The 21,900-nt window shown below is 46.5% G+C and overlaps 2 protein-coding genes across 2 annotated transcripts in view; one reads left to right on the plus strand and one right to left on the minus strand.

Moving 5' to 3' along the window:
• The window catches only part of LOC139228806 (chymotrypsin-like elastase family member 2A), a 31,858-nt gene extending 28,911 nt beyond the window's left edge, over window positions 1-2,947 (minus strand). Inside the window, exon 1 of the mRNA XM_070860196.1 lies at window positions 2,872-2,947. The gene's annotated coding sequence lies outside the window, so the exon portion shown is untranslated. The remainder of the gene's footprint in view (window positions 1-2,871) is intronic.
• The window catches only part of LOC139228805 (chymotrypsin-like elastase family member 2A), an 89,077-nt gene that overhangs the window by 37,836 nt on the left and 29,341 nt on the right, over window positions 1-21,900 (plus strand). The window lies entirely within an intron of this gene.

The following is a 21,900-nucleotide window of genomic DNA, read 5'->3' on the forward strand; positions in this document are numbered from 1 at the left end:
TTTCAGCACGGGATTTGTGATAGGGGAACTGTAATCGAACTCCGCACTCAGGATTTGGGAAGGGCTATCAGTCAGGGCTCCTGCTTGTGAGATTGTCATTCATGGTTGTGTGGACATCGGGCGTAACTGTCCCGAGTCAAATAGCCTGCCAACTCTTCCCTATCTAAGCTTAAGAATTAACATCCTTGGGACCATACCCCAGTATGAGTTCCAGCGGGCGCCCGATGCCAGAGGCCCAAGGCTCACCTGAAATTGGGCTTCGGGCCTCATTTCAATATTACCAGCGAGCTACGGATTTGGGGGTGACCAAGTTGGGCTGGCTGCATCACCAGTAGCGACCCTTGGGTATATCCTTGGGAGGGAGGGGTAGGTAAGAGAATGGGCAGGGGCTAGCGGGCCTGTCAGTGGCCAGCAGTAAATTGGTGGAGCCGAGAGGAGCGTTCCTGCTCCGTCTGGCTCCCCATGAAGCTAACTGTAGAAACAAAACACTTACATTCTTTACACCCTTTGAGGGCCCACATGTGGAACTGGTAAGGGAAGCAAGGAGGAAGTAAGAGATGAGAATCTCGAAAAATATTAAAAAGAACGGTTAAATATTCTACAAATACATCAATAAAAACAGAATTGTTATGTGTGAGATGGAACTCCGGAGAGGAGGGTGAGTAAGTAGAGGATGAGCAGAAAATGGTAGATATACTTAACAAGTATTTCATTTAACTGTTTACAAAAGAGAATGTTGGGGAGGAAGTAAGGGCTGAATTGGTTAAAAGTGAGATGAGAGATAATATAATTAATAGAAGGAAAGTATTAGAAACGTTAGTTAAGCTAAAGGAAAATAAAGTCCAAGGACCTGATAGGATACACCCTAGGATGGTGAGGAAAATGGGGGAAGAATTAGCGGTGCCCCTAAAAATTATGGGGCCAAGTTTTGGCCTGAGTTGCTCCTGTTTTTTTGGAGCAACTGGTTTAGAATGGAGTATCTTAGAAATTGCAATTCTCGGCATTTAGTTTGCTCCAGTTCTAGTCAGTTAGAACAGTTTCAGTTTGGAACAGATTTTTTTTTTTCAAAAGGGGCGTGTCCGGCCACTTACGCCCGTTTTGAAAGTTTAGGCAGTGAAAATTACTCCAAACTAACTTAGAATGGAGTAAGTGTAGATTTTTGTACGCTCAGAAAAACCTTGCCTACACTTAGAAATCAGGCGTAGGTTACAAATCAGGCGTAGGGAATGGGGAGGAGGGGGGGAAAGGGAAGTTTACAAACATTAAACACTTCAGTTTTACAAATAAAGAGCCATCATCAATAATAAATGATAAATACATCAATAAATCAAGCAATAAATCAATTTAAAAAAATTAATAAAAAACAAAAAAATTTTAAAAATCAATAAATAAAACATTTTATACTCACCAACTGCAGCACCGGCCACCCTCCAACAGTGTGCTGGGACAGCCCCCACCCCCCCTCCAGTGTGTGTCTCTCTCTCTCTGTCTGTCTGTGCGTCTCTCTCTCACTCTCTGTCTGTCAGTGTCAGTGTCTCTCTCTCTGTCTGTCAGTGTCTATGTGTTTCTGACAGCGAGGGGAGGGGGGAGGGGAGGAGGAGGAGAAGGGGGAGGAGGGGGGGGAGGAGGGGTGGGGAGAGGGAGGGAGAGGGAGGGGTGGGGAGAGGGAGGGAGAGGGAGAGGGAGGGCGTGGGAGGGGTGGGGAGAGGGAGGGAAGAGTGAGAGAGGGAGAGGAGAGGGAGGGAGGGAGGAGAGGAGAGGGAGGGGGGAGAGGAGAGGGAGAGAGGGGGAGGGGAGGGGGGAGAGGAGAGGGAGGGAGGGAGAGGAGAGAGAGGGAGGGGGGAGAGGAGAGGGAGGGGAGGGGGGAGAGGAGAGGGAGTGAGGGGGGGAGGAGAGCGAGGGAGGGGGGAGAGGAGAGGGAGGGAGGGAAAGGAGAGGGAGGGAGGTGGGGGAGAGGAGAGGGAGGGAGGGGGGAGAGGAGAGGGAGGGAGGGGGGAGAGGAGAGGGAGGGGGGGAGAGGAGAGGGAGGGAGGGGGGCGAGGAGAAGGAGGGAGGGGGGAGAGGAGAGGGAGGGAGGTGTTCTATTGAGAGTGGAAGTGTGCCGGAGGATTGGAGAGTGGCCAATGTGATACCCACGATCAAATTGGGTGACAGAGGTATCCTGAGTAATTACAGGCCAGTTAGTTTAGCATCTGTGGTGTGGAAAAGTTTGGAATTTTTAATTAAAGAAGAAATGACTAAATATCTAGATCAGTAGAAGCAGCCAATATGGATTTCCAGATGGAGGAGCACGCTTGACAAACCTGATAGAGTTCTTTGAGGAAGTGGATGGGCGGAATGCAGTGGATGTGGTGTATATGGACTTTGACAAGGTACCACACAGGAGACTATATGAGAAGATTAAGGGGTATAGATTTAAGAGGGAGGATAGTAAATTGGATTTAAAAGTTGGTTAGAAAAGAAGAAACAGAGTAAGAATTAAGGGCAATTTCTCTGAGTGCTTGAAAATGGGTAGTGATGTCCCACAAGTGGTTGCATCTGTTCACTGTGTACATTAAGGGCTTAAAATTCGGTGCAGTTGTGCAAATCCCTTACCGCCCGGGCGCGACACTGGCCACGATTTCCGCCATATTGGCTGGGAGTTTAGCAGCGGCGCTGCGGCGTTGCACTCCGATCTCCTGCGCTTGGAGATTGTGACGTCATCACCGCGGCATCGCCCCGTTAGTGCCCGGGCCCCAAAGTTCACTTTCGCCCCCTGCAGCAGCGCCGGGCGAAAGCACCGACGGCTGCAGGAGCTGTGGATCCGGCGGCCAGCCGCGACCAGGGCACAAACTAACAGCGAGGTGGCCGAGTACATTTCTAAAAACTTACCTGTGTTTTTCCACTGCTGATCTGGTTTCTCCGTGGGGTCCTGGCTGCGATCGCTCAGACCGGCACTTTGCTTGAGTGCCAGGCTGATCGCGCGTTACCCCTGCTCCCCCGTGGTCCAGGTAGGTGCCTTCTCTCCTTGCAGAGTCGGCAACGTGGGCCCTTCCCTTTAATTGAGGGACAAGCCCCTTGGACGTGTCAGCGCTGCACGGCGCAGGATGTGGTGCTGCTCAGGCGTCTGCGCTGTTAACGCTCCAAGAAGGAAGTGGGGCACTTGATTTAGCGCTCCACTTCCTCCCGGGGACAGTAACCCAAATCTTTTGAGAGGAGTGAGATTCAACGCCTGCCATTAAGTCTCACGCCTCCCAACTGTTACTGTCCCCAGATGGGGCGATAATGAATTTCTCCCCCTAAATATTTGAATATAAGGGTAGAGGGAATGATGTCCAAATTTGCAGACAATCCTAAAATAAAAATTAAAAAAGAAAGACTTACATTTATATAAGCGCCTTTAATGACCACCAGACATCTCAAAGCGCTTTACAGCCAATGAGGTACTTATAGAGTGTAGTCACTGTTGTAATGTGGGAAACACGGTGGCCATTTTTCACACAGCAAGCTCTCACAAACAGCAATGTGTTAATGACCAGGTAATCTGTTTTTGTTATGTTGATTAAGGGATAAATATTGGGCAGGACACCGGGGATAACTCACCTGCTCTTCTTCGAAACAGTATCATGGGATCTTTTATGTCCAGCTGAGAGGGCAAACAGGGCCTCAGTTTAATGTCTCATCTGAAAGATGGCACCTCCTATAGTGCAGCACTCCCTCAGCACTGCACTGGAGTGTCAGCCTAGATTTATGTGCTCAAGTCCCTGGAGTGGGACTTGAATATATAACCTTCTGACTCGGAAGCAAGTGTGCTACCCACTGAGCCACAGCTGATGCTACAACAGGAGGCACAGTAAATAATTTGAGGACCAAAGGAATGTTCTAGGGGATATTGATAAGATGGTGAAATGGGCAAAAACGTGGCAGATGGAATTCAATATCAGCAAATGCACAGTAGTAAATTTTGTTTAAAAGAAAGTAATAATTATACATTGCATGGAGGGAAGCTGGGTGATAGGGAAGTGCAGAGGGATTTGGGAGTTCAAGTTCACAAGAAAGGAAGAACTTGCAATTATATAATGCCTTTCATGACTTCAGGACGTCCCTAAGCCATTTCACAACCAGGACTTTTGAACTTTAGTCATTGTTGTAAAGTAGGGAAACGAGGCAGCCAATATGCGCACAACAAGATGCCACAAACAGCAATGAGATAAAATGGCAAGATGATCTGTTTTTCATTGTGTTGATCAAGGGGTAACTATTGGCAAGGATGCCGGGGGGCACTCCCCTGCTCTTTTTCAAGTAGTCTCATGGGATCTTTTACTCCACTGGAGTGGGCAGATGGAACCTCGGTTTAACTCATCTGAAAGACGGAGATGTTAAAAGCAGCATTTCAAGTGGATAAGGCTGTAACAACAACTAATAGAATATTGGGTTTATCGCAGGAAGTGAATCTATATAAAGCTATAAAAAACTGCACTTTGCACAATGGGGCACCATACCTATGGGAAGGATGTTGAGGCTGGGGCAGTGGCTGCTGATGTATTAGATATGTTCCTGTTCTGTGGTAAATTAACTCTTGGGTAAAAGGAGAAACAACATCTGTTTGTTGCACGTGGTGGGGCAAAATCATTTTGCTGCAATTTTCCAGATATTTTTACTGTTTACTTTTAAAGCAGTGATTTTTAAAATACATGAATGAATTGAGAAACCTTTTGTTGAAGGGATAGACTTGATGATTGCAACATTTAAAAGCAGATCATGTTCTTGTAGGAGGGTGAGAAATTGGGGGCTTTGGCTCTGTTACTGTCTTTCGTGTTTTGTTCCGAGAGTTTCATCAACCTATGAAGAGGCTGGGGTTCTTCTCCCTAGAAAAAGGAAGACTGAGGGGTGAACTAATAGAGGTCTTTAAAATTATGAAGGGGTTTGATACAGAAGATGTTTGCACTTGTGGAGAGTCCAAAACTAGGGGCCATAAATATAAGATAGTCACTAAAAAATTGAATATGGCATTCAGGAGAAACTTCTTTTAAAGAGAGTGGTTAGAATGTGGAACTCGGCCACAAGGAATAGTTGAGGCGAATAGTACAGATGCCTTTAAGGGGAAGTTAGATAAACACGTGAGGGAGAAAGGAATACAACGATATGGTGATAGGGTTAGATAAAGTAGGGTAAGATGAAGTAAGGTGGGAGGAGGCTCGTGTGGAACATAAACACCGGCACAGACCAGTTGGGCCCAATGGCCTGTTTCTGTGCTGTAAGATCTATATCATGCTATGTAATAACAACTTGAAAGAAAAGAAAACTTGAGGGGAAGGAAACTAAGAAGATTTGGGTAGAGTGGTAAGTTGTTTTATTCGTTCACGGGATGTGGACGTCGCTGGTGAGGCCAGCATTTATTGCCCATCCTTAACTGCGCTTGAGAAGATGGTGGTGAGTCGCCTTCTTGAACTTGTTGTAGGAAGTAGGCACCTGCAATATATATTAAAACACTAGGCATTAGGCAGTTGCTAAATATATCTAAACTCATATAAGTTTAAAGTGGCCACACATAAAATGGCTGCCCAGGCATGATGGGAAATCAGGTAGTCAAGCTGTGAACTATTGACTGAGCAATGACCGAGCAATAACCCTGTGAGGCCCACTACCAGGAATGCCTTGGATGCAGGATAAGAATAATAAACCAATTAATTCCCCAGGAAGAGAGAGATAAGGAGAGAACCCATCTCCTGTAAACAAGGTCATAAACCAATTATTTCCCCAAGAAGAAAGAGATAGGGAGAGAACCTATTTCCTGTAACAAGGTCATCAATCAGCCCGAGCTGACAATAACCGAACATGCAGTTCCTGAGGATTCAGGGGGATTCTATTGGGTTAAAAGAACCTATATGTAATCTATAATCATTGTGATTGGATTGTGTCCAGCCGTGATGAGCTGAGTAACTGTAGTAAACTGTTGTAAAACATATAAAAATCCATGTAACCTTTTGTTCTGCGGAGAGAAGCCTGGATACAGTTCTGAGACTTCCTCCCTGCTAAGCGTTAATAAAGGTCGCATCGGCGTTGGAACCGACTCTGAGTGTTGAGTGATTCTTCTGAGAAAACATTCATGCTAACAGTGGCGTAGTCGGCAGGATTTCCCAGAGTCGCTGGACGCCCTTGGAAAAACCCGGGTGAGTATAAAAAAACGATTTTTAAGTATAAAGGGTGCGGAAGCTGGTTGATCGACATGAGGAGACGGTCTAATATCTCAAACGCCTAGCCTGAGCCTGAATTAAGAGGACTTTTGTCCCACGTGACGGCCAGGAACCAAGTAGGCGTAGGGAACTCACTTAGACCGTGGGACTGTGATACCGAGAGACATCTTCCGGACCCAGTAGTGTAATTTGAAATACCCCGGGGTAGAACCAAGCGGTGTACAGCAGCTAACGGAATCCAAACCTGTGAACAGGATCGGACCAATGGGCCGAGCGGTGGTAGGTAGTCGTTAAGGAGGCGTAGAGCACTGCGGGAAATTGCTTAAACGCGTTTTAAGAATTGTATAAGTTTGTGTACTTGTGACCTGACAGTAGCTAGGAGACGGTCTACTCCAAGTTGCGCTAGGAAGGAAGCGGACCTCTGAGAGTAGATTCCTAACGGTACTAGTCCTACCCAGGAATGGCCATGAAAGCAAGTAAACTCGAGTGGGGATCAGAAGGGTCCATTACCCGCCATCTGGCGGAAAAACAAAAGAAGCTAATCGAAAAAAATGATTAGCTCAGGGTGGAATCCTCAGGAACTACCAACAAAGCAAAGGGAATGGTGGGAGAAGGAACGGAAAGTCAAAAAGAAAAAAAGGCTGTGGTCTTGATACTGCAAGCCCATGTAAATTAACATAGGAAGCTAAGATTTAAAAAAACTGACGGTGATTGTCTTAAGTGAAATATGGAAGAGGAATAGAGCCGGCCAAAGAAAAAAAAAAAGATTAATAGGAAAGAAGAGAGACTTTTGTGAACGTCTGTTTTAAATGAGAAGTGCCTGTGTGATTTTGTGACTGCGGAATGAATTTTTATGTTGTCATGTTTCTGAAAGCCTGGTTGGAAGAGGAATGCAAGTGTCTGTTTATTTTAGCTAATCCTTTGTAGTGTTGTCCTGTATGTGGGAAGTTTTAAGACATTTTAAGTTAGAAACGCAGGTGTGGATTTATTCGGATGATAAGTTACGGAGCTAGGAAATGTACAAAGGATAGGTTTGTTGAGTAAAACATAATAAATACATGGTCCCGGTGGTTAAAAAAAAAAGAATTTACTTGTCGAAAGAAAACGTGCAATGATTGATTACATTGGATTGAAAGACATAAATTTAGTCCCAGAATGAGATAAAGAATGCTTTTTAAAAAAAAGAGCTTCTAGCAAAAAAAAAGGTTTTAAATAAAGATGTGTTTGTGATGGAAAAAGACATAACTTACTAAATACTAGTTGATGTTTGCTGTGAAAAAGATATTGGTTTAATTAGAAAAAGAAAAAAATTTGGAAGAGGTAAAAAAACACTCAACATTTTAAATTATGAGAAAGTTTCAATGCAGTTTGAAAAGATTTCCAAAATGGACAGTGTTTATCAAGAAAAGTCCCGAACAGTCTAAACAAGCAGGAGGGTTTTGAAGATCTAAGCTATGCGAACTCAGCACAGAGAAAAAAAAAACTGGGAATTAGAGAATCTTACTGAATTCTTAAATTCTTATAGAAAATGGAACTGGCACAGAAGTTTAGATTTTGTGCTGAGAGAGAAATTAAAAAAAACAAAATTGAATTTCAGTAAACAAAATTGCTATTAAAAATGTGTGGTCTCGTTTTATATCAATTAAAAAAAAAAATTTATTTGGCAAGTACTTGAATTAGAAGTTAAGAAAACATTGGAGTTTACTCTAAAATGCCGTCTTCCCTGATGAGAAGATTTTTATTATTTATGCTGTTTAACGGATTCCTAATTTCTAAGTAAGTTTTGAAGGCACAAAGACTTTTTTTTCAGATGATTACGTGAAGTCACGTAATGACATCAGGTCTTCTTACAAACCTGGAAAGGAGTTAACCCTTTCCATTGACAGCCGTTTAAGATACTGAACATTATTAGTTTGGACTTCTTAATAGAAAAAAAAAGACTCACCTAACAGAGGAAACATGAAATAAAAACAGAACTAGCTTATGTAATAATACTTGACTGATACAATAAAGAAATAGATACTCAATAAAACAAATTGAAGAGTTAAAAGCTAAGATAAACAGGCTGGAAGAGATAATGGGACTAGACGGATAGTGCAGTGCGCAGCCATAGCACCATCACCTATGGCAATAGAGCCAATGTACCCCACGGTGGGTAGGTGTAGTCCACAAACCCAACCTAACGGTAAAGCAGACAACGATGTTCGGAGGAATAGCTTTGGCCTTGGTGATAGTAGGAGTTTGGGTAATATTTAAGTGGGTAAACACATGGATGCACGTCCTACAGATTCAGCTCGAAATGGTTCGATTGTAATCTTGTGCTTCTGATTTCGCAGGGTGACCGGGACACTCGTAGAGCAAAAAAACTTAACTCCTGGTGACGACCAAGCCGTCTGTTTAAAATTACAGATAATACTTACCGGAATGGGAATACGAACGGCGCTACTCGTAATATGGATAGCCCTGTGACATGCACGTACCCTGGGCAACACCGAAGGACAGTAGAGCGCACTCAGGAAATAAACAATTACATGAACTATGGAGTGTTATTCAATTTGACGGACGGAGTATGTGTCCCAGCGACTAAAGATTGGAGCAAGGACAGGACTTATTTTAATGCATGGTTACAAGTAAATCCTAATAAGGACCGGATATGTGTACAGTGCTCCACGGGTATAAGGAGCAGATGCATTAAACGGAGGGATGTCAAAGGGCCCGATGAATGTACTTTCGGCATAATTTGCGCGCCTCCGGGACAATCCCAGCAATCGGTCATCCGCAAGAAGGGAATGGGGCTGTGTGGGTATTACAAGGAGGCGGGGGCGGCTGCAATATCATTGTATGTATGTTTCTCACCCCCTCCAACACCGCACCCCATAAGAACCACTACATTGCCCGAGGAACTGCCTTGTCCCATAACTACTAAGGGACCAGAGAATGGGATTGTAATGTACAACGAAGGGGAACTGTTGTATAATAATGTTAAACATGAAATTGTGCCTGTTCTGATCAATATTTCAGGCATCCAGATGCCGGAATACTGTACCGAACAGTCAAGGAAAATGTACAATGTATTAAGTAAAGTTGTAATGCAGCAGGCTGCCGATGCAATGGATGCCAGTAGGTTCCGGGGACAGGGGTTAGCCCCCAGGATGAAGAGGGGAATAGTTAATGATGTTGCTACCGTTTTCAATACAGGGACCTCCGTAGTGAACTCGATAAACATACAAGGATTAAATGAGAGAGTGGAACAGCTTAGAGGGGTGATGAAGGGGTTATTGGAGAGGGTGGAGCAAAACCAGGAAGACCAAGCCAACCTAGGAAAGGAGGGTGCCGAAATCCAGTTGGATGGCATCTCAGTCCTGGAAGCTCACGCCAAAACCATCAATCACCTCATTGATAGAGAAAAGGAAGATACAGGAAAGCAAAGACAGGGGCAACTCTGTCACGCTTATGGTCTGTGGATGGTGGGACAGATCCGCCACAATCTCGACCAGATCCAACGCGGGGAAGTACCCGATTGGATAGACAGTTCACATTTAGCTCAGTTGGCTAACCAAAGGGGGACACTGGATAATTGTACTCTGAAGGGACTGACCCTAGTATACCCAGCAATTCCAGATTGCCAGATGGGTAGGACTACCGGGAAAGGGATAGTCCTGATGATCCCTATAGCCACGCCGGACTCAGGGCCGTTCCCCCTATACCAACTAGAGAATATCGGAGTAATACGGGAAAATGTCTCCATATGCTACTACCTGACCACCACCTCTGCCGTTCGTCGAAACAACATACTTACCGGGATTTCCCTAGCAGATTGCAAGCAAAAGGGGGAAATCACAGTATGCCCTCACCCGGTAGGCCGAGGGGAGCTAGACAAGTGCGGGTTTAACCGAACCGACGGGTGTGTACTAGAAATAGTGTCTGCACACATGCACTTCGCGAGGGCAGGCTACGGAGGGAAGGGAAGATACTGCGTCTCTACCACAGAGCGTTCATACCAGTATAATGACCTGCAGTGCCCTATACCACAGCCAAACTTTTGCTTTACACCACTACGACCTGTCGCGATCGGGCAAGCGCATATCAGCCAGGTTAGGCGCCGGAAGTCCGAAGTTATTGAGGTAACCGATCAGCTCCATGATCATTTGCAGGATTATGATGAGCCAGATCAGGTCCCTATCCCACATCTAACTGAAGTATTACGAGAGTTGAGGCTCAGAGTGGGTCAATCCGTAAAGCTCTATCACCAACTGCAAACTAAAATCAAAGTACTGGAAGAAGATATCGATGTAGACTTACAAAGTCAGAGTTGGTGGAGGAAAGTCTGGGACTGGGGAATAAATGTGAACATCCATCCATGGATTCGAATAATTTCACACATACTGGTCGGGATACAATTGATCTTAGCGATAACATGGGGCATAATGGCCTGCCAGGCATGCAGGCACCACGCACAGCGAAGAGGGACCCATGACCGGTTCCCAAATACTAAACAAGCCTGTGTAATAAGGGGGCAGGAGGATTTGGCCTTTGTCAATTTGATTTAAGCAACCGGGACTCCTGAAGCCGCGTGACTGGCCAGCACGTTGAGGCAGGGAGTACCGGGCCGTGCACAAAAATCTAGTAAAGGTAGAACGGTCGGTTAAAAGGGGACTAGGACTAGTCCCTTTACCGAAAGGGGGAATTGTTGTAGGAAGTAGGCACCTGCAATATATATTAAAACACTAGGCATTAGGCACCTGCTAAATATATCTAAACTCATATAAGTTTAAAGTGGCCACACATAAAATGGCTGCCCAGGCATGATGGGAAATCAGGTAGTCAAGCTGTGAACTATTGACTGAGCAATGACCGAGCAATAACCCTGTGAGGCCCACTACCAGGAATGCCTTGGATGCAGGATAAGAATAATAAACCAATTAATTCCCCAGGAAGAGAGAGATAAGGAGAGAACCCATCTCCTGTAAACAAGGTCATAAACCAATTATTTCCCCAAGAAGAAAGAGATAGGGAGAGAACCTATCTCCTGTAACAAGGTCATCAATCAGCCCGAGCTGACAATAACTGAACATGCAGTTCCTGAGGATTCAGGGGGATTCTATTGGGTTAAAAGAACCTATATGTAATCTATAATCGTTGTGATTGGATTGTGTCCAGCCGTGATAAGCTGAGTAACTGTAGTAAACTGTTGTAAAACATAAAAATCCATGTAACCCTTTGTTCTGCGGAGAGAAGCCTGGATACAGTCCTGAGACTTCCTCCCCGCTAAGCGTTAATAAAGGCCGCATCGGCGTTGGAACCGACTCTGAGTGTTGAGTGATTCTTCTGAGAAAACATTCACGCTAACAAACTGCTGCAGTCCGTGTGGTGAAGGCTCTGTTAGGGAGGGAGTTCCAGGATTTTGACCTGGTAGTGATGAAGGAACAGCGATATATTTCCAAGTTCGGATGGTGTGTGACTTGGAGGGAAACGTGGAGGCGATGGTGATCCCATGCGTCTGCTGCCCTTCTCCTTCCAGGTGGTAGAGGCCGCGGGTTTGGGAGGTGGTGCTGAAGAAGCCTTGGTGAGTTGCTGCAGTGCATCTTGTAGATGGTGCACACTGCAGCCACAGTGCGCCGGTGGTGGAGGGAGTAAACGTTCACTAGACCTGAGTTAGAAGCCTCCAGTTCTCCGTTTGAATTAATTCATTCCACTGCTGCCGGGAATATTAACTCCACAACCCAGCGCACTTCTGGACTCACCGACTCCCTCCCACAACATACTAACTTAAAGCCTTGGCTTTCAGATGGCCCAGAATGATTGTAGGCTCACTTCATTAGCTCAAGGGAGCTGGATGCTGCAACAGGTCAGACACCTTTAATAGAACAAGAGGTCCCGAGGAGCAACCCCTGAGACCCAGCAGCAAGACCTGAGCAGCGGGGATAAAAGAAGTATTGCCCGAGGCCCAATGCAGTGCTGACCTGATTGGAGACACCAGCCAGAACAGGGAGCTGGGAGCAGCACGAGCCGACCAGAGAGGGATAAAATCAAAGTGTGATGTCACAGGAAAGCAGGTAAGTGATTGCCTGGTTGGTTGGTGAGTATTTAGCTTTTTTCCTAAACTTGGGCATTGGTTTAAATTAAGAGCTGGGATTAAAAAGTAAACATAGATGATTGATATTTCAACTTAAAAACCTAATTAATTAAATAAATTATAATAGAGATGGGAGGGCAGGTGATGTGTTGCAGCTGCAACATGTGGGAGCTGGTGGACACCAGTGTGATCCACGGCGACCACATCTGCAGCAAATGTTGGCAGCTCAAAGAGTTGATGAGCTGATGAGCTGGAGTCCAAACTGCGGACACTACGATATATCAGGGAGGGGGAGAGTTACCTGGACGCTGTGTTCCAGGAGGCAGTCACACCCCTTAGGTTAAAAAATTCAAATATGGACCCTGCTCAGGGACAGGAGGGCGTGACTACAAGTGAGTCATCATCATAGGCAGTCCCTCGGAATCGAGGAAGACTTGTTTCCACTCCTAAAATGAGTTATTTTGTGGCTGAACAGTCCAATACGAGAGCCACAGATACTGTCACAGGTGGGACAGATATTCGTCGGAGGAAGCGGGTGGGGGTGGCACTGATTTGCCACACGCTCCTTCCGCTGCTTGCGTCTGACCTCTTCACGCTCGCGGCATTGAGACTCGAAGGGCTCAACGCCCTCCCGGATGCACTTTCTCCACCTAGGGCGGTCTTCGGCCAGGGACTCCCAGGTGTTCAGTGGTGATGTCGCACTTCACCAGGGAGGGTGTCCTTGTAACGTTTCCGCTGCCCACTTTTGGCTCATTTGCCATGAAGGAGCTCCGTGTAGAGCAATTGCTTTGGGAGTCTTTTGTCTGGCATGCGAACTAAGTGGCCTGCCAAACAAAAGACTCCCTGATCGAGTGTGGTCAGTGCTTCAATGCTGGGGATGTTAGCCTGGGTGCGGACACTGATGTTGGTGCGTCTATCCTCCCAGGGGATTTGCAGGATCTTGCGGAGACATCGTTAGTGATATATCTCCAGCGACTTGATGTGTCTTCTGCACATCGTCCATGCCTCTGATCCATACAGGAGGGTGGGTATTATGACAGCCGTTAGATGAGGGGAAGATGCCTGTGCGTGAGTTCTTTTAACGTGGGGTGATTGTTGCACACCGACCACCACATGGGCTTAGCCGAGCAAGGTCTTGGTCCAGTGGCAAGGGGTCCAAGACGACTGGAGACCAGGCACTGCTGGATGGGCCTAGTTGCCTACTGCGAGATGTTGGCCGCAGGCTCGGCACTGAGTAGCGCCCTTGATGGTAGGTGGCCTGCTGCTTGGTTGGGGGCCGGCATTGAGAGGGTCAGCGGTCTGCTGGAGTTCAGTGTGGAAGGTCAGGGTGCTCACAGCCATGGTACTCACCACGTGCTGGGAGAGAAGAGGCCAGGTCATCAGCGGGAAAGGAGAGGCCCAGTTGTTGTTGAAGGAGAGGAGGCCCGATCACCATTGAGGAGGTGAGGTCCAGCCGCCGTTGAAGGAGTGAGTAAGGCATGGGGACTCAGGATCGAGTGATGGAGGAGCCTCAGCCCTTGCTCTTGTCCAACAGGTTCGAGGCTCTTACTCCCTGTGTGGACGAGAACAGGGACTGCAGGCAGGATGAGCAAACTGACCACAGCACCGTGATACAGGGGACCATTCAAATGGGACGAGTAAAAAGAAACATTGCAGTGGTAAGGGACAGTATCATTAGGGGGATGGATACTGTTCTCTGCAGCCGAGAGCGTGAGTCCCAAACGCTGTGTTGCCTGCCCGGTGCCAGGTTAAGGACTGCTCCTCTGGGCTGGAGAGGAACTTGGAGTTGGAGGGGGAAGATCCAGTTGTCGTGGTCCACGTAGGTACTAATGACGTAGGTGGGATAAACAAAGTGGTTCTGTTGAGGGAATATAAACAGCTAATATCAAACTCTGATGTAAAATCAGGGCCATGAATTCCCCTGTCACATTATAGCAGGGCGTCCAAACTTTTTCTCAAGGGCCAATGTGTGGCTTACTACGGAATGCCACAATTACAATACGAAACACAAATTAATTTACTGAAGAGGACACGCGTTTTACCAATCACTCCCCCTTTGGTCGATAAATCCCAAATCCACAAGTGAAAGATCAATCATTTCCAAACTACCAGAAATTCAAACAAGCCAAATCAGCAACACAGAAATATTAGCATTTAAAATGGTGTAACTGGGCCATGGCCAAGGCCTGCCTGCAAGAAGCCCACGAGCTTGGACAACCCAGCATTAGAGCTATGATATACCGCCTTTATAAGAAGTTGTAAAATATATTCCCCCAAAACAAATTGTTTATACTTGTATTTAGTTAATTCAGGGGAAGTCAGAAACCAGTTATATCAAAAGGCAACTAAAATTTGTCTTTTCAGTGACTGAATTTTGTTTGTGTCAGCCTTAGCTCAGTGGTAGCACTCTCGCCCCTGTTGCAAGATTTGTAGGTTTGTGTCCCACTCAAGACTTGAGCATACAATTTAGTCTAAATTTCAGTAAAGTACTGAGTGAGTGCTGCACTGTCGGAGTTGCCCCTTTTCGGATGAGATGTTAAACCGAGGCCCCGTTTTCCGACTCCGGTGTATGTAAATGATCCTACAGCACTATCTGAAGAAGAGCCGGGGGTGTTCCCTCCAGTATCCTGACCAATATTTATCCCTCAACCTACATCACTAAAACAGATTATATGGTCATTATCACATTGATGTTTGTGGGCGTCTGGATTGGACGTCACCAAGATCCAGGTCGCTGATTGGAGCGTGGGCAGGTACAGCTGGAGCAGCGAGGTCGGGGCGTAGGAGGGGTGAGTGATCGTGGAGCAACGTGATCAGGGCCCAGCAGAGGCGTGAGTTCGTGGCCCAGAAGAGGTGAGGGCCATGGGGCAGCACAAGCCAGCCCACACTGCGATATGTGTGCGTACTAGATCCGTGCAGTAGAGCTGGTCTCCAGACGTCTTGGATAATCTTTGCAATTGGACCAAGCCCTAGCTCTATCAAGCCCGTGTGATGGCCAGTGTGCAACGGCCACCACACGATAAAAAGATCCACACACAGGCATCTTCCACCCTTCAAGATTTAGTTCTGGACCTGGAATATTAGGTCCTTCATTGAAACACCTGTGAACTTTTTGGTGTGGAAGCAAGTCTTCCTTGTTTCGAGGGGCTGCCTATGATGATGATGAATGTTTAAGGTGGTGGATGGGGTGCCAATCAAGCGGGCTGCTTTGTCATGGATGCTGTTGAGCTTCTTGAGTGTTGTTGGAACTGCACTCAACCAGCCAAGTGAACAGTATTCCATCAAACTCCTGACTTGTGCCTTGTAGATGTTGGAAAGGCTTTAGGGAGTTAGGAGGTGAGACACTCGCCGCAGAATACCGAGCCTCTGACCTGTTCACAGTATTTATGTGGCTGGTCCAGTTAAGTTTCTGGATAAAAGTGTCCTCTAGGATGTTGATGGTGGGGGATTCGGCGATGGTAATGCCGTTGAATGTCAAGGGGTATTGGTTCGACTCTTGCTTGTTGGAGATGGTCATTGCCTGGCACTTGTGTGATGTGAATGTTACTTGCCACTTATCAGCGCAAGCCTGAATGTTGTCCAGGTCTTGCTGCATGTGGGCATGGACTGCTTCATTACCTGAGGAGTTGTGAATTGTTTAATAACAGTAAAGAAGCAAATGTCTTTAAAAATTCTCTATTAACCTTATCGAAAAAGTAGAACATCTTTGGCATGTTGCTACCTGGAATGGTAGAGTTGGTGTTTTAAAATTAATCAGGAATATTGTATCTAATTGTTTGTACCAGAAGTCTCGTCAGCTGTTTCTGCATTATGGAATCAGTAAAATATATATTAACTATGTTAACTCGTGTTGATAGTTTTTAGTTTAGTATGATCGAGCAGAGTATGCCTTTCTATAGTAAGTATATTTATTTTGTTAAGGGATAGAAATTGGAGTCACGATTCTCCGAATATTGAATGGAAATCTCCCCAATATGGCTGCAGCTGTTTAGCTTTTATTTGAACACAGATTTTGATCTTCAGATCAGTTCACTAAAAATAAATGTGTTTACAGGTATGTTTCTCACATGCTAACATTGGGACAAAACATTGGACCCAGTGCTCAGCAGCGTTACAAACGTACTATGGAAGGCTCTGCTGGAATGGTACAACAAAACGTTTAATTTGTTGACTGATATAATTGGAAAACATTTCCAATTTCAAGTACGAGGAGTTGGTTCAGAGATTATGGATGTCTAATTATTAATTTAAATTTCCTTGAAGTTTATTGATAAATTTGGGGGAAGTCAAACAAGGTCAATTAGCTGTAGTTTGTAGAGTTAAAGGATTGTCTTGGTTGTTTGGTTGTAGATGTCCTGATATAAGTGTAAAGTTTTGTCATTTTAAATCATTCCCTCTTGTCATAAAGTTTCCAAATATAAAAACCAAGTGGTCACAATGTGACTTTGCACAGACCACTGATTACAAGTTATTCACAAGTCTGACTGATGTTTGGATTTATTCTAAAAATAATGATGGAGAGACAGAGGGCTCAATATTCCCCAGTGATTTGCACCATTTTTTTTGGTGCGTGCTGCTTTTTTTGGCCTAAGTTTAAAAATCCAAGTTTCCCCAATCTTTGTGCGCCAGTGTAACTCAGTTAATTATAATTTTTTTAGGTTCGTTTTTTTTTGCATCATAGGGGGAGTAACCTGATGTCTGCGCCAGTTTTTCACAATTATGCAAGTTTGGCCAATTTAAATTTCTCCTTGCACGGCCTATGTGACCACTCCCGAAAAACCTTCTGGGCACTTAAGGAAAACCAGCGCACATTTAAAAATCGGCGCAGAAAGACGCCCTTGTTTTTATGTGAAGTTTTGGAGGGCGTCAAGAACACATAAATATCCATAATCAAGCTTAAATTTTTAAAACTTAAAACGCAGGAACTGGAAGTTTAATGGAATTCTTTAAGTTTTCATTATTTTTAAACTGACACACCATCACCGAACGTCTCCAAACCGGGCTCGAGGGTCGGAGCATCGGCCAGCAGAATCGATCCCTCGCCCGGACACAGGCGCTCAGGGCTCGGCTTGAACAGAAGCCCAGGAGGATGGGGGTGGGGTGGAAGACGAACAGAAGGCATGAGAAGCCGACACAACGCAACAAATGAAGCCCAGGGGGGTTCCCGATCATTGCACCAGCTCAGACCTGGGTGTGGTCCATACTAGGGTGTCGACCTTGAGGAGAGAGAACAAAGAACCTTGACCTGCCTGACATTTTGAACTTCTTGCAAAGGTACAATTTAAGCTTGGGGGCAATACTGACAATGCCATACCTTGTGCAAGCCTTCTGTATGATGATGCTGCAGAGAAAACAATTGATTCGAGATCATCGTATGAGGAACCTCAGAGCACATAGGGTGAATAGGGTGAATGGCAGGTACCCACATCGGGTATATCGAGACAGACGTTCGTACCTGCACCTGACTGATGCTGATTGTGTCAGAAGGCTGCGTTTCCGCAAAGAAGTTGCAAGTGAGATCTGTGAGTTAGTAAAAGCCGACCTGCAACCTAGAAATGTCAGGAGGACTGCTTATTCAGTTGAAGTGAAGGTTACAGCTGCACTTTCATTCTATGCATTTGGATCGTTCCAGGCTACAACTGCGGATGTGTGCGCCATTTCCCAACATGCAACACATGTCTGCAACCGGCAGGTGACAGCTGCACTATATGCCCAGAGGAATGGTTACATAAAGTTCCCCATGACCGCCCAGGCAATGCGTGACAGGGCTGTGGGCTTCTCCAGAATTGCTGGCTTCCCAAAGGTACAGGGCTGCATTGATTGTACCCACGAGCACCTTTGGAGGATTCCGAGGTGTACAGCAACAGAAAAGGCTTCCACTCCATTAATGTGCAGCTCGTATGTGATGACATGCATCACATCATGTCAGTCGATGCAAGATACCCTGAGAGCACCCATGATGCATTCATCCTATGCGAGAGCGCTATATCTGCCATGTTTCAGCAGCAGCCAGAAGGGCAGAGCTGGCTACTGGGAGACAAAGGGTACAGCCTCGACACTTGGCTCATGACGCCCCTATGCGTAGCCCGTTCAGAAGCTGACCGGGAATACAACATGTCGCACATTGCAAAGCGCAGCATAATAGAGAGGACCATTGGCATCTTGAAACATTCTGATGCCTGGACCATTCCGGAGGCTACTTGCTATACTCCCCTGAGATTGTCGTTCAGTTCACTGTTGCATGCTGCATAACTTAGCCATCATGAGGCAACAGCAGCTAATAGTAAAAGGCCCACCTGAGGCGAGAGCGGCTGATGGTGATGAGGAAGATGCAGATGACGAGGAGGATGAGAAGGACGAGGAAGCCATGCAACTACCCGAACCCAGAGCACGGCGGCGGAGGAGGGCGAGCTGTCATGCCCCTTTAACGATTGCTCGAGCCTTGTGCCAACAGCTCATCCGTGAACGCTTTGCTGCCTGAAGGCTCAGTGGCAACTATTTCACATGGACCATGTTTACTGTTTGGACCTGTTCTGTAATGTTGTGTTGTGTTAATGGAACAAATGATGGAAATGATTCTTATTTACTTCAAAAATTTGTGTTAATAATGGAACAAATAATGTAAATGATTCAATTATAATGTAAAATATATTTTATTCAAAAGTTTAACAAACATTTGTTTGTACTTAACTTAACTTTAATAAAAATATTCTTGTATCAAACTTTAAAGTTTTCAGTTAAGATCACTTACAAACTCTAAGATCACTTGAAAACTTTAAGATCACTTACAAACTTCTAAACTTGTAAAGTTACATAACTTACAAAAAACTTTTAATTTGAGAACAGTTACAACAGTAACAACAATAATAATATCAACAGCAGCAAAGAAAGGCTGCACCCATCTCTCCTCCAACTTATTCTAAGACCGCCCGCTGCGCTTGGTCTTGGTGACTCCACCATCCCTGCCCACAGGCGGTGGCACGTGTTTCTCGGGTTTGTACTCTACAGCATGAAACCACACGAGGCACATTCCAGGGACAAGGCCACTCTGTGATCTTAACTCTTTATTACAGGACTCCAGAAGTGATGACCCTGCGTGGGACCTCCCTTTATATACCTGTGTGGTCAGGTAAGGCGTGTCTCCCACAAGTTCACCCCCCTGTGGTCAAGGTGTGGATCTAAGTTGAGTGTATACAGTAATACAGTGGTGTTATAGTGTAGTTACAAACATGACATCACCTTTCCCCCTCAAAAGTCTTGCTGGGATCATATGTTTAGTCTTTCAAGTGGTCTACGCTCCCTCGTGGAGCGCCGCAGTTGGGGCTCTGGTTGTTGGACACTGATGTGAGTGTCTGTCATGTGTGGTGATTCCGGCCTGTCCAGGCTGACCTCAGGGACAGTGCATTCTTTTGATTGCTCTTGTTGCACATTCGCTGGCGGTAGTGTGAGCTCCATCTCATGGTCTTCTCCAGGTTCCCCCGTGTCCATGCTGAACCTTTTTTTAACTTGGTCCAGATGCTTGTGGCATATCTGGCCATTGTTGAGTTTTACCACGATGACCCTATTCTCCTCTTTGTCAATTACAGTACCCTCAAGCCATTTGGGCCCCATGGCGTGATTGAGGACGAATACAGGATCATTTATTTCTATACATCTCCCCCTTGAGTTACAGTCATGGTACTCATTTTGTGACTTGCGCTTGCCCTCAACTATGTCGGTCAGAACTGGGTGGATGAGGGACAACCGAGTTTTGAGTGTCCGTTTCATGAGTAGCTCTGCGGGTGGAACCCCCGTGAGCGAGTGCGGGTGGGATCTATAGGCCAGCAGGAGGCGCGATAGGCGACATTGTAGGGAGGGTCCTTGAATTCTGAGCATACCTTGCTTAATAATTTGGACTGCCCGTTCCGCCTGGCCATTGGAGGCTGGCTTGAACGGCGCAGTCCTGATGTGGTTGATGCCATTGCCCGACATAAACTCCCGGATTTCATAGCTCGTGAAACACGGGCCATTATCACTAACCAGGATGTTCGGCAAGCCATGGGTTGCAAAGATCGCACGTAGGCTTTCCACGGTGGTGGATGACGTGCATGAATTCAGGATGATGCACTCGATCCATTTCGAGTACGCATCTACTACAATGAGGAACATCTGCCCCATGAACGGGCCTGCGTAGTCAACATGAATGCGTGACCATGGCTTGGTGGGCCAGGGCCATGGGCTGAGCGGGGCCTCCCTGGGGGCATTACCCAGCTGGGCACAGGTTGTGCACCTGCGAACACAGTGTTCCAGGTCTGAGTCAATTCCAGGCCACCAAATGTGTGACCGGGCAATGGCCTTCATCATCACAATGCCTGGGTGCTCGCTGTGGAGTTCCCTGATGAATGCCTCCCTGCCCTTCTGGGGCATGACTACCTGGCTGCCCCATAGTAGGCAGTCGGCTTGGATGGAGAGCTCATCCATCCGTCTGTGGAATGGTCTGACCTCCTCAGGGTATGCTCCGTGTGCGGGCGCCCAATCCCCAGTCAGGACACATTTCTTAATCAGGGATAGGAGGGGATCTCTGTTTGTCCAGATTTTGATCTGGCGGGCTGTGATGGGGGAGCCTACACTGTCAAAGACATCGACAGCCATGACTATCTCAGCGCTTTGCTCAGCTGCCCCCTCGGTGGTGGCCAGTGGGAGCCTGCTGAGCGCGTCAGCGCAGTTTTCAGTGCCGGGCCGGTGCCGGATGGAGTAGTCATAAGCAGCTAGCGTGAGAGCCTACCGCTGTATGCGAGCTGATGCGTTAGTATTGACAGCCTTGCTGTATGACAACAGGGATGTGAGTGGCTTGTGGTCCATTTCTAATTCAAACTTCCTACCGAAGTGGTACTGATGCATTTTTTTTACACCATAGACACATGCAAGCGCTTCCTTCTCGACCATCCCATATCCCCGTTCTGCTTGAGAGCAACCTAGAGGCATAAGCCACAGGTTGTAGCTGACCCTCAGCATTACCATGCTGCAACACACACCCAACCCCATAGGACGATGCATCACAAGTCAGAACTAAACGTTTACAGGGGTCGTACAGGGTCAACAACTTGTTTGAACAAAGTAGGTTTCGCGCCCGATCAAAAGCCCGTTCCTGACAGACCCCCAAAACCAATCGCAACCCTTACGCAGGAGCACGTGTAGCGGCTCCAACAACATGCTCAAGTTCGGCAGAAAGTTCCCGAAATAGTTCAACAGTCCCAGGAATGAACGCAGCTCCGATGTGTTGCAGGGCCTGGGTGCTCGTCGAATCGCCTCTGTTTTAGAATTGGTGGGCCAAATCCCATCTGCACCAACCCTCCTGCCCAGAAACTCAACCTCAGGAGCTAAAAACCTGCATTTAGACTTCTTGAGTCGCAGGCCTACCCGGTCCAGTTGGCGTAGCACCTCCTCCAGGTTATGGAGGTGTTCCTCGGTGTCTTGACCCGTGATGAGGATGTCGTCCTGGAATACGATCGTTCCTGGAATGGATTTAAGCAGGCTTTCCATGTTACGTTGAAAAATCGCAGCCGCTGATCGAACGCCAAACGGCCCCTTGTGCGTGGTGATGGTGGTCAGTAGTTTAGATTCGTCGGCCAGTTCCTAGGTCATATAGGCTGAAGTGAGGTCTAACTT

The sequence above is a fragment of the Pristiophorus japonicus genome, chromosome 18 (genome assembly GCF_044704955.1).
Source record: "Pristiophorus japonicus isolate sPriJap1 chromosome 18, sPriJap1.hap1, whole genome shotgun sequence".
In the NCBI taxonomy this organism is placed as follows: Eukaryota; Metazoa; Chordata; class Chondrichthyes; family Pristiophoridae; genus Pristiophorus; species Pristiophorus japonicus.